The sequence below is a fragment of the Protopterus annectens genome, chromosome 5.part0, assembly GCF_019279795.1.
Source record: "Protopterus annectens isolate FY-2018-M chromosome 5.part0, PAN1.0, whole genome shotgun sequence".
NCBI lineage: Eukaryota > Metazoa > Chordata > Ceratodontiformes > Protopteridae > Protopterus > Protopterus annectens.
In genome coordinates, this window is record NC_056735.1 from 1,379,040,589 (window position 1) to 1,379,053,088 (window position 12,500).

The 12,500-nt window shown below is 37.2% G+C and overlaps 1 protein-coding gene across 4 annotated transcripts in view; it reads right to left on the bottom strand.

The window, feature by feature from the left end:
• The window catches only part of AMDHD2 (amidohydrolase domain containing 2), a 493,489-nt gene extending 485,505 nt beyond the window's left edge, over window positions 1-7,984 (bottom strand). For 2 of the 4 annotated variants that reach the window (XM_044071198.1, XM_044071195.1), the window contains exon 1: window positions 7,798-7,976. The gene's annotated coding sequence lies outside the window, so the exon portion shown is untranslated. Of the gene's footprint in view, window positions 1-7,797 lie in introns of all 4 variants that reach the window. The other 2 variants (XM_044071199.1, XM_044071196.1) reach the window with 2 other exon arrangements.
• Between the last annotated feature and the right edge of the window lie 4,516 nt (window positions 7,985-12,500).

A 12,500-nucleotide genomic window follows, 5' to 3' on the forward strand; every position in this document is an offset into this window, starting at 1 on the left:
GGGTGTGCCTTCGTTGAAGGTTGAACGTCGAGCTGGCACCTCGGCATTCGTGAAAATCTACTGCCAATGATTAGCGGACCAGAGTTACACTGTGGCGACCCCTAACAGGGAAAAGCCGAAAGACAAATATTAACTATGTACAGTACAAGTGTTTTGGTTTAGAGAGCAATGTTAAATCAATCTGGAGATCACAACCAATTAGAATAGTTGTTTGTGATATATGGATTGACTTGCTTAACAATGGCAATTTATTGAAAAATGTAAATAACTGATGGTCTGACATGAAGCTAGTTTATTAAGACTATAAACACAATTATGAAATCGTATCAGAATCAGTGCTGAAACAGCAAGTCTGCACTATCCACCTCATTATATACTACTGTTAATCTGCTCATCACATAGCTTCACAAGTGTGACAACAAAATGGATTCAAACACACATCCAGCTCCCAGTATTCACTCTTGCACATTATATATGCTATCTACACTTTCATTGGCCTTAGAAATATTCCACTTATCCCAGATAATGCTTTTGATAGCATGTGAATTAAAACTGGACTGAAGCACAAATGTTTTCACGATGTGTTTAAAAATTCATTGAGTAAGGAAAACACAGAGAAAGAACTAAGGATAACTGGAATATTTTAAATCCAGTGAAGGTGTATTATTTAAATTGGTGGGCGACCAACCTTTTTTGTTTACAAGAATGGTAAGAATTTTAAAAGAATGTTGGAGAGACAGGAACCCACCGTTCCATCCACCAATTATTGTTTAGACACTAGGAAATGTTGTTTTTGCACCAGTGCCATTATATATTATTAAACAATTGTATTACTTTGGACAATTTTAATACGATTAAGCTCAATTTATGTTCTGGAAATTGTGGAACAAAGGATGTTATTTATATTGCCAAATGTAGTTTATGACCTATTGTCTTTATAGGCAAAACAGAGAAAGCTTTCAGAATTTATGAAAACTTATGACATTAGTAAGAGTAACACAAGCAATGCTCTATTTAAACATACAACAGAGTGTCTGAGTTTCAAAGATTTCAGATTTGGGATATTAGAAAAAGTCAACTTGGATCCAAAAGGTGGCAACTGCGAAATTAAACCAGAATACACTGAGTTATTATAGCAATTAAAATTGGATGCCACCACTCCCCCTGGCTTAAATGATTCTGTCTCTACTACTGCCATATTAAAAATCACAAGACACAGTCCTTTTACAGAAGGTAAAGAAAATAACAGTGACTCACACAAATCCCATTATATGCCAATGGCATGGGAATTCAAGGTTACTTCCTTATGTCTGGCATGAGTCATACAAAGCATTATGGGAAAGTGAAAGGGTTGAGGGAGAACAAGATCATGCTGATACATAAAGCCCCATTGGTAGCCATGTTGTGGAAAACACGCTAAAATTACAAGTAAAACACCTAAAGTGATTTTGAGGTGTTAAAATATGTCAGGAAACAAAAGAGAGTGAAAAAAAAAGATTTTTTTTAGCTCTAGGGTGGAGTTATTCTTTAAGAAATATAGGCATTATGGTACAAAAAGAGAATACAACCTAGACAAAAGCACAATTAAGTTAAATAGTTTGTAATATTGGGTTGTTTAAGTGGAGGATGGGGTGTAAAAGTACACAGATGATAAATATATGTACAGCAAATATCTTTTCTCTTGCTTTTGCACAAGTAAATGTCTGGATTAAGACCCTTGGCATAATCTAATAACAAATTAAGTGGAAACAAGTAAAAACAGTGAATATAATGAAGGTTTGCCTTTAGTAGTAAATGTTTCAGCTTGTCATTCAAGGTGCAGCAGTGGACTACATTTTTCTTTTTTTTCTCATGTTTCCATGGAGACAAGCTGATAGTACAGCATTACAAAACAGAACACTGGTTTCTTCATTACAAAACAGAACACTGGTTTCTTCAATGCTAAAAGTTAATGCTTTCTGAAAGCATGCAAGTTGTTTGCACATCTGGGGGGAATAAAGATATAAAAAGAACAGATGCCAATTAGTATAAGTAGAAGCACAGGTAATAGCATACATCTTAGCGTGGACAACCTCTTTCAGCTGTCTGGCACAAATGCTCCTCTTAGGAGGGTTAAACTTCATTATTTGAAGATATACCTAGTTATGTGTGTTTAGAATTAAGTTACATGTTATGTTGTTGTTCTGGGGTGGGTGTTTGTTTTTTGTTTGAGGGTTTATATTAAAAGAAATAGTCTTGTAAAATGTGATATAAGTTCCAATGTTATGATAAGAAAACTTTATAAAGGATTAACCTGCCAAACATTAAAGGGTACATGCATCAGAAAATCTGGAAATACATATTTAAAAAAGCTGCCATATATACAGTGTGTGGGAATAATGACTTCTTACCATAATGGCAATACTTTCCATATTATCTTGGAATGTGAATGGTCTCACAAGTATAGACAAAACAGAAAGAATACCGAATTATATTAAGAAATGCTGAGTGCAAATAATACTACAGGAGATATATTTGGAAAGAAGCCAGCATGTGAATTTGATACAGACAGGATTTCAGGATGTATGTTCTCCAAAATAATCAGGGACAAAGGAAAATAGGAGTACTTGTATTAATTTTACAGGAGCTCTGGTATTGACAGAAGAAGGAAAAAAAGATAATGACAGATTTGTGGTAGTAAAAGGCAACTAGCAATGGATGAGGATTATGCTGGCATGCATTTATAATCCACCTAAAACTATTAAGGAGTTTTAAAAAATTGGAGAGAAATAACTATCAACAAGGAATACTAATACGCGGGAACTGGAAATAGTTTTGCAACAATGGGATGCATCGGGGGGGGGGGGTAGAAAGGAAATATAAAGAGGATAGATTTCTGAAGAAATTTATAAAATATTTAATATCAAAGACATGAATTCAATAGTAGGAACTCAGACAAAATTTACATATTATTCACCAAGGCACAATAACTGATCTACATTAGACAAAAATTATATTTTACAGGAACGTGCATTTAACCAAAAAATAAGTGAAACCAGTACTCTACAATTAAACACCAGAAAAAGTAAAGGCTCCCGATGGTCAATAAAGGTAAAAAGAGATAATACCGTCTTTAGAGCACACAAGTTTTATTCCATGCTTTCATCTTAACTGACTTATTCAGAATACAAGAAGTGATTTGTACATGATTTTTGAAAGACCATTGTTAAGCAACATTAAGCAACTGTGCTTTCCTTTTTTTTGACACATGACTTGAGCACAAAAACTTTTGGCACAATAACCTGAGCACAAAAACTTTTGGCACAATGACTTGAACAGAAAGTAGAAAGGGCTGTTGCCACACTTAGGCGGCCTATAACAACAAGAAAAATAACCAGAGAGCCTGTAGTGGTAACATTCTGGAAATGTTATGAAAATCTGTATACAGCAGAGGAATGTGAAAATTAAGAAAAAGCACAAATGGAAATATTTATGGAAGTACCAGGTAAGCCAAGGTTAGAGGTAGATGATGCTGAGTAACTAACACTTAAGACAGGAACATCTCCAGGAACAGATATTTCAGTGGAAGTTTGGAAGATATGAGGTAAGAAAGTGATAACGATCTGGAAGGTTTTGTTGGAAAGGGTTGATGAAGCAAGGGGTAAGTTCAAAAAATAAACAGATTGGGATTTTGGATGCAGATCCTCAAGGAGAATAACAGTCATACAGAATATTACATTCATAAAGTAGCAGGAAGTACACTAAGAACTAAGCCAACATTGGAATGGAGAAAGGAGATTCTGCCTATAGGATGGTAGCAATTAGGGGTACAGAGAATAAGCAAGAGGAGGTATGGAATTTACTGGAGGAAGCCAGCAAATGAACTACAGTATTGGAAACAAATAATTAAAGAGGGAAAGGTAAAAGAATGGGAAAAGGCCAAGAAGATGTTTGGATTGCAGCTAGTGATTGCCTTCTCTATCAGGGATCGATATCAGAGTACAGACAAAGAGAACAGGACAGGGTATACTAAATGAAAGACCTACTCTGCTTGAGTTTTTAACTGGATCTAGATCAAAAGCTGCTGTTAAAAAGGGTAATTAGGGCATATAAAATATTACACATTAAATATTATAATATTAGAAAAGGTTAGAAAAGATTGGGAAGAGAGATGAAGTATGCAATCACAACAATTGGAGGACATATGTATGGCTCCCAAATGTGCAACAAAATCTAAAATACTTAGGATTTTTGCCTGGAAGCATTTGCATAGATACTTTTATACCCCAAGCAGACTCCAAAGAAATTTTCCTCAGGCAGATGTCAAATGCTGGAGGATTAATGGGGAAAAAAAGAGTTACTTAAGAGCATATGTTCTAGGAGTGCAATGTGTTCACAGACTTTAAAAATTCCCTGCTTAGTACTCTGTCAGAAATAATGGGCAAGCAAATAAGTGTAACTAATGGAATGCTTTTTTAGCTGGAATACAGGATCTGAATTGCCTAGATACAATAAAACCTTGTTAAGTTTAATTCTGGTGGCTGCCGGCTGCCATAAAAGCAATTACCAGAAAATGGAAATCTAAATCTAAACCAACTATACTTGAAGTAGTGACTATTGTACAGAGATACCATTGAGACCATTAGAAAGGGGCAGGAGTACATTACATAGAAAAAAATGTAAATTATGGGAACAATACATCCAGAAAAATGTTTTGGAGGAGGAATGAAGTTTGAGAAGTTAAGGTTTGTGTGATTTACGTAACATTACTTTGACTATAATGTTTGTAAAGGTGAATTTGTTAATATGGTTTGATTATTTTTATATAAATGTAAGGTTGCCTAAGTCACAAGTGATAATTTAATAAAGGTGTCTAAAAACACACACATACATACATACACACACACACACACACACACACACACACACACACACACACACACACACACACATGAGTTTGCAAGCAAATGTCAACTGAACTATGAGGAGTTGCACAAATGGCTGCAGGCCTAACTATGGAACTCATACTGTCCTACTGAATGTTGCAGAGCACAACTGTGATCAACCTGACTGTGGACAATTTGCTAGATCAGTCTTTTTGGACATTTCCAAAGTCCTTGATATACTATAGAGTATGCAGCAATCCTCATGCCCTTAGATAGTCATGGTCTTTCTCTCTCTGCCACTAAATGGTTCAAAAGCTATATGGAAGATACTAAATGAGTCAGGCAGAATGGTGCCAGTCTTGCAAACACTGCCTGTTAACTACTGCAATCCCTCAGGGATTGCTATTCATGTCTCCTCTTTTGTTATTTTAGTGAATGACATGGTCTAGCACTGTGAAGCAACAAAACTCATCCAATATGCTTGTTACTCTACAATGCTTCTTCCACATAATGCAAAACAATCACTTGGGTAAAAGTCAAACTGTGGCCCAGCACTGATTAACTGCATTTATAACTTGAAACCATGAGACCACATCCTAACAGTACTAAGACCAAAATTATAGTCTTCTCAAGCAAAGTTCATTGTCATTTTGACATCACCATAAAATTCCAATATCTCCATTCCCAAAAACAAATTAACTCTCTGTATAAGTGGCCAAAAGAAACAGTAATCTCAAGAACGTTGTTTGGTTGCAATGATAGTTTGACAGATATATACAAAATGCAGTGCCTAACACAAACAAAAAAAAAAACTAAGTGCACTGCATACAAAAAACTCATTTATTTCGAAGACTAATCAACTATACCTTGAGAATATGTACTTACTTCCTTTACTGTGATATTCAGCACATCTTCTAACTAATCCACATTCCCCACTCCCTCCAGGAACTTAAATTGACTTTCTGAAGGGCAGCTAGATTTGCCACAGGTCACAACTGCAGAACACACCACTGCTTACCCCTTCATAGACTCAGACTGATGGATCTTAACCAGCGACTGTTCCTAGTAAAGTTGACATTTGATCACAAACTCCTGTACACTCACAAATGTCTATTTCAACTAATATTCTAATGTGACCCAGTATAAACAGAGCATTAGAACTTCTGGACAGGTAACACAAAGCTCAAAAAGTAAAAATATACAGATTCTCATTACTCAGTGCACATAGAGAAACTCTGAAACAAGCTACCTCATGCTTTTAAGATGCATTTCCAAAAAGGCCTTTAAGATATCTTTGGTAAACCATCTGTAAGTAGAATGGAATCATCATGGTGTGGGGCAACTTAGTTCCATGCATTTTTATTATCCAAGTACCAACTTAAAATTACCCATAATCCTTTGCTGTCATTACCAATGAAGTACTTAAACACTGTACACAAGGTATTTTTCCACTTTACTACTTGGCAAACTTTGAAACTTTTAAGGCTTCTGCAGCTAAAACTCTGAATGGTGTGATAAAACCAAGATGCCCATAATGTTCACATATCCTTACAACAATGCATCAAAAACATTTTTTTTCACTTAAGTGCAAATCCTAATGGGGAAGGGTAAGAAAGCACCATGCAGACACAAAACTAATCTTTCAGAAACAACTTTAAACATCTACAGTTACTTTTCATGCAAAGTCATCTACTGTAATATACTGGTCCTCTGTTCTAGCAATGAGCATTCATTCTGCTGGTTGACTATCATAAAATGCTTATCAATGATGGAGTTCCATTGTCCCTACACAAGAAAGAACGAGTTGCTTTAGTTTCCCTGCTTTCAGCATGATGTTACAAGATGCACTGCACTCCTACCAACACGAGTGAATAGTAATCGTCATACAACACAGCACATATTTACCTTCATGAAGTATATCATGGTTTGCTTATTCTGCCCAGTAAGACTATGACCTGTAGATATGAACATTAATTAAGCCTTTTTCCAAGTCAACACCTTATCCTCAGGGCACTGAATACTGAAATACAATGGATATTATCTGTGCCACATGCCTTTACTGATGGTATCACTTGCTTCAGGACTGTGAATAACAGATACATGATCCCGATTCCCAACTCGCCACCACCCGCCAAAATCAATCTTGAGAATAGGCAATGGCAGTTGGTATTTCTCAAGAACCAGAAATAATGTCGTAGATATACACACACACACACACACACACACACACAGGGAGTGGGACAGAGGAAGTCGAAAATTATGGCGAGTTTTTTAAAAATGCACACAGAAAATTAACATCATAGCAAGAATATGCATCTTGTGAAAGAACAAGTGTAATATATCAGGATTTACCAAACGAAACAAAAGAGAGGCAGTAACTGGGCATTTAATTTGAAAGCTAGCATATTATATAAGGGAATAAAAACTGTCACTTTGGGCTTAAGGGCAGCAATAGTGTGATGCGTCCCAGTCATAAAAATAAATGAAAAGCTAATGGATACGCAGAAGAATATCTAAGTTTATGGTTCCAAACCATGCATTCCATATGACAGCACATGTGTGAGTGGCACAGCTGGAAGCATCACTGCAATAGTACTCTAAAAGGTCCATGTTCAAGTCCTAATGTATCCAATCCATATGACAGCAGGGCTGACAGCATTGGGTGATTGGTGCATGGTCCCCACCAGCTGCCTGCCACTGCAAAGTTTTGCTTCAGCCCAATAACAACACTTCGACCTCCTATAGGCAAATCAGTCTCTGTAAAGAGGTACTAAAAATAAAGAAAATCTGAAATATGCTACTTTAAATAAGTTCAAGGAGCTTAGAACATAATTCACTGTTTTCACAGAACACTGAAAAAGCGACCACAACCCCTGCATTTCAGCCCAAACAAAACACTAAAAACAGTATCCTCTCCCTGTATACAAAATACCTTGTTCTTGTTGTACTACTCCGTTCCGAACTTTAACCCCAAGTAATATAAACTATAAAACTATAATCACCCATCCGGTGCAGATGCACTGTAACTTCTCTTTAAAGTCATGTGAACAGTTTATCACGAGCAATCAGCTGACTCAACGATTTGACCTATCTGCTCACGACAACCATCTTGTTGAGGTCTAACAAAAGCGCATGCGGTTTTCTCCGATGTCGTCAGTGGACTCCGTACCATGGTAATATGATTGGATTGGGCGTTCTCGCCGTAGTCTGTCCCACTATACGTTGTATGTGTCTACGAAGTACATATGGAAACGTTTTTTTCTAGTAATTCGCATTAAAGCAAATAAAGTGCGGAGTTGTCAATCTATTTGCATTTTTGTACTGCCTTGCAAAATGTATTCCCTGTTTGTAATGACTATTTAAGCGGGAGAGGTACAGTGGCCGACTTCCTTTCCTTTAATAGCCCACTATTTCGTAACTGACACATATATTGACTAAAATGTTTTCATATTTATTTTCTTTAAAATCTAAATTGAAGTAAGGTTGCCACTTTTTCAGATGTTCAAGGAGTGACTTTTTTGTGGAAACATGAGATTTTGCAGTACAAACTCTATGCATTGCCAGCGCAAAGGATGGAACATACGGTTTTTGCCAAAATAAAAGCTTATTATTATACCATTTCATTTGCTTTTGCTGTTCCACACAATATTTATGTCTATCAGAAACAAAATAATTGTTTCATGTAGCTATTAAAGGAAGCTTATGAAATATTTTTTTCTCATAAAATCTCAGGACGTTTGCCTTTTTTTCATTTTTCCCCGGACATAAGTGCCAAAAATAGGGACTGTCCTGCACAAAGAGGAACAGGGAGGGTGGTAACCCTAATGAGAGGCAGCACCAGTGCTCTGTCCCCTAATAGCCAGGTATGTTTCCATTATTATTATTTTTCATACCTCTCAAACTCCAAGCGTTAAATAACACAGCACTGGCCTTTAAAAGTCATAGCAGAGGAAAGAGGCTCAGTTTTTTTAATTTTTTACAGCTGCAGTTCTTCCAGTACCAGACCCAGTATAGTTAGTGTAGAGAATCTTTGTATAGGCTTAGTTTATGTACTTAACAAAATATATATTTATAAACAGATCTGTCTGCCTTTACCAGAAACATCATAAATCTAAGAGGAACAAAGGTAAATCTGAAGGTCAAAAGTATGTAAATTTGCCTCGTATACATTGACTTTTTAAAAATTTTTCCCAACTCTTTGGTTCAGGGAGATGAAGCAGCCACTATACCAGAAGGCATGTTTTCCAATAGTGAATTGAGTTTTGTACTAAGTATTATTACCTGTTGTGAGTGATCTTGTGTGTCTAATTTGCCTTTTCTAAGTATTATTTATTTACCTGGTTGAGTTTTATTTCTTTCTATGTTTTATCTGTATTTATTTGTGTATGTTGTCTGCTATTTGCAATGCTTTGTTTTAAAGCACCTAGATACGTTTGGAAGTTGAAGAGAAGGGTAGGAGTAATTGGCCTACAAAAGCACATCTGCCCTAAGAGTGGGGAAAGGGAAGGACATTGATGTTAAAATATTGCACCTGTGCTGCTAGCAGAGCCTTGCACAAGCACAACACCAGCTGCTATAGAACAAGGGAATTGTTCTTGGTGTTCCAAAACTAGTGATAGGAGATGTGGTAGGCATGTGTGGGGAATATGCACATATTTGGAAGAGGGCATAGGAGTCCTGTGCAGTAACACTAGTGCTCACATCAGCCATTAAAGGAATATCTCTACAGCCTGTGCCTGGCATGATGCAGGCTGCTGAATGGGGAGGGTGTCAGTGTGTACTTCTGCTGCTGGGGACACTAGATAGGAATAAGCCAGAGTAACTAGCTGATGTGAGAAAAGAAGCACCCTCCCCTGCAGCAAGCATAAGGAAGAAGTGGCACAGGCTGAGGCATAAACCAACCTCCAGACGACTCTTGCCATGTTGGGGATACCTCATATGGGGAAAGGAATAGGCTAGAGTCTGATGGGGAGGCTTGATGGTCAGTAAGCATGAGAAGAAAAAGGCGATATAAAATAAATATTATTTGACATTTTTTAAAGTAGGAGGTTCAGAGGGGCAACAGCCCCAGATAATAGCTCAGTACACAAACAAAAACATACTTATATATGTATATACATACATACATATTGTTAGCTATATACTTGGTAACCTTTTATTATTTGTGGTAAATTGGACAAGGTCAACAACAAGACCCATTTGTCATTCAAGGCAAGTTTTGCTGTCAATCTATGTAGACATGTCCAAGCTGTACAGTCTTGTGTAGGAGCTGCTCAGCTTTAATACCACTTTATGGAAATTTAGCATTGCGGACATAACATGCTGGATGATGTGAAAGTTGAGCAGAGCTTTGGGCATGGCTATGAAAACTGACATGGTAACTGGCTTTGGCTGAGAAGTGGCTCTACCTATTAAGTGGAAAACATCTTTAGCAATTTATTTCTATATGTGCTGGTTACCAAACCAATAGCACTGCTTAGTAATCAAATATATAAATACACAAATGCATAAACAAGGAAATGCATACAGTAAAACAAAAGGAAAAAAAGTTAATCAAATTACTGCACTGTTGTACATTATGTGTGTTGAACTAATAGATTCATAGGTTAATACTTGGCTAACGACCACTAAGGCATATATAAACCTAGCTGAGCAACCTAAATTTGTCCCTTTGTATCTCGGGGATGTTGCTAAAGGTTATATAGAGAGAGTATGTTAGTTTGCATATAATTTAGTTTTCCTCTGTCCATCAGAGACATGAGAGCAAGATTTGGAGTGAATTTCCGATTACTCATCCATTGATTAAGGTTATGCTTGAATAGGGTTAAAGTAGGACTTTGCTTCATATAGAGGGGGGAGCCTATTCCAGAGAATGGGGATCCTCTGAGAAATGTATCTGTCTTGCCAGCATGTCTTATTTATGTCACATGCAAAATTTAAATCCAAAATCTGGTATTTCTAATGCTGTTCATTTTGTATATGTATGAAAGGTCCATTAGAGCTGTATCCAAGTATGCCTTGTATGCCAGGCATAGGTCACCTCTCAGTAGTCTCTAGTAGACAGAGTATTCTGAGTGGGATTTGAGGAGATCCGTGTAGGGCAATGTGTTTATGCCCTGGATTTTTTACGTAAGAAACCTTTTCCAGCATTCCAGTTGTGGCATATGTCTGCGGAGGTACATGCCAAAGAGGGCATTATACTCAATGATGGGTGTGATGTCAGATGAGTAGGGTGGCACTTTTTGACTTCCTGGTTGCCATGTCCTTATTTATAGTTTGAGCGACATAGAATGATTTTCTTACTACCCTTGCCATATGTTTTTTAAAGGCGAGTTTACTGTCTACATATGTTCCTAAATCCCTGACTACCAGGTCAACATCCGCTTAATTGTCCCCAGGTTAAGAAAAATAAAACAAGTTTACATTATGCATACTTTGTTATAATACCACAGGTTAAGTAAAAGATAAATAAATAACAGGTTGACAGCTTACTGACCCAATGACCTTATTCATAGTGAGCTGCTAATATGCCCCCCCCCCATTTCATTGCTTTTTTATGTATTTTAATAATGCTTCTTATAGGTGTAGTATCTCCTATTCTAAAAGTTTAGATGTAAATTTTGGTTATGATCTACTGCAATGTACTAAACCTGAGCTGGTAAAGAAAGCTGCCACATTCCTAACTCCCCATTTTATCAGTAAACAAGCAAACAAACACATTTTCATTAAACAAGCAAACAAACACGTACATTTGCATGTATGTTGTTGTTTTTCTTTTGGCTTTTCCCAATTAGGGGTCTCCGGTCCACTGACTGGCAGTCGATTTTTATGGTACCGAGGTGCCAGACCGACGCCCAACCTTCAACAAAGGCACACCCATTCACGCATGTCTTTTGAATGCCACTCGACCACGGGGAGGACATGCAGATTCCACACAGAAGGCACTCCAGCTGAGAATCGAACAGGAGAACCTCTTGCTGTGAGGCAACAACGCTACCGCTGCACCACCGCGACTTGTTTTATTTTTAATAATATTAATTATCTGCAACTTGTTCTTATTGCAGTGTCTGCTGCCTTATAAAAATTCAGATGATTTTTTTTTGGTCATCTTTGCTTTATTTTGATGTAGGTAGTTGCTTGCTGTCAGTTGAATTGCCAAGTGCATGTAGTGTGTGTGTGTGTGTATTTGTTAGTTTGTCAATGCACACTTAACTGACTATAGCTCATTGACTCCCGACATAGCAAAACTACAGAACAGTCTTCAACATGGGTCCTGCAGTGAGGCAAGTTCAATATTTACTCTTTATGTCACTTCACTGAAACACCAAAATGGGCTTTAACATGTGTCATGTGTGGGGTGGGAGGTTAAGTTCAGCATTTTGCATTCAGCTGTTTCACCATTTCCCAATTCAGTGAAACAGCTGAATGGTCAAGTTCAGCATTCCCCATTCGGGTGTTTCACTGAATTGGGAATTGATGTGTGCCTGAAGAATCTGTGGGCCAACAAATTCCATTCCAGCCACTTTCAGGAAACTCATATATGTCATCGAATGACCCAAACATTATTGTTCACAAGAAAATGTCAACATTGCAAATGTTGACACCCTTCGACACATGCACCAAGGCAAACGCCTC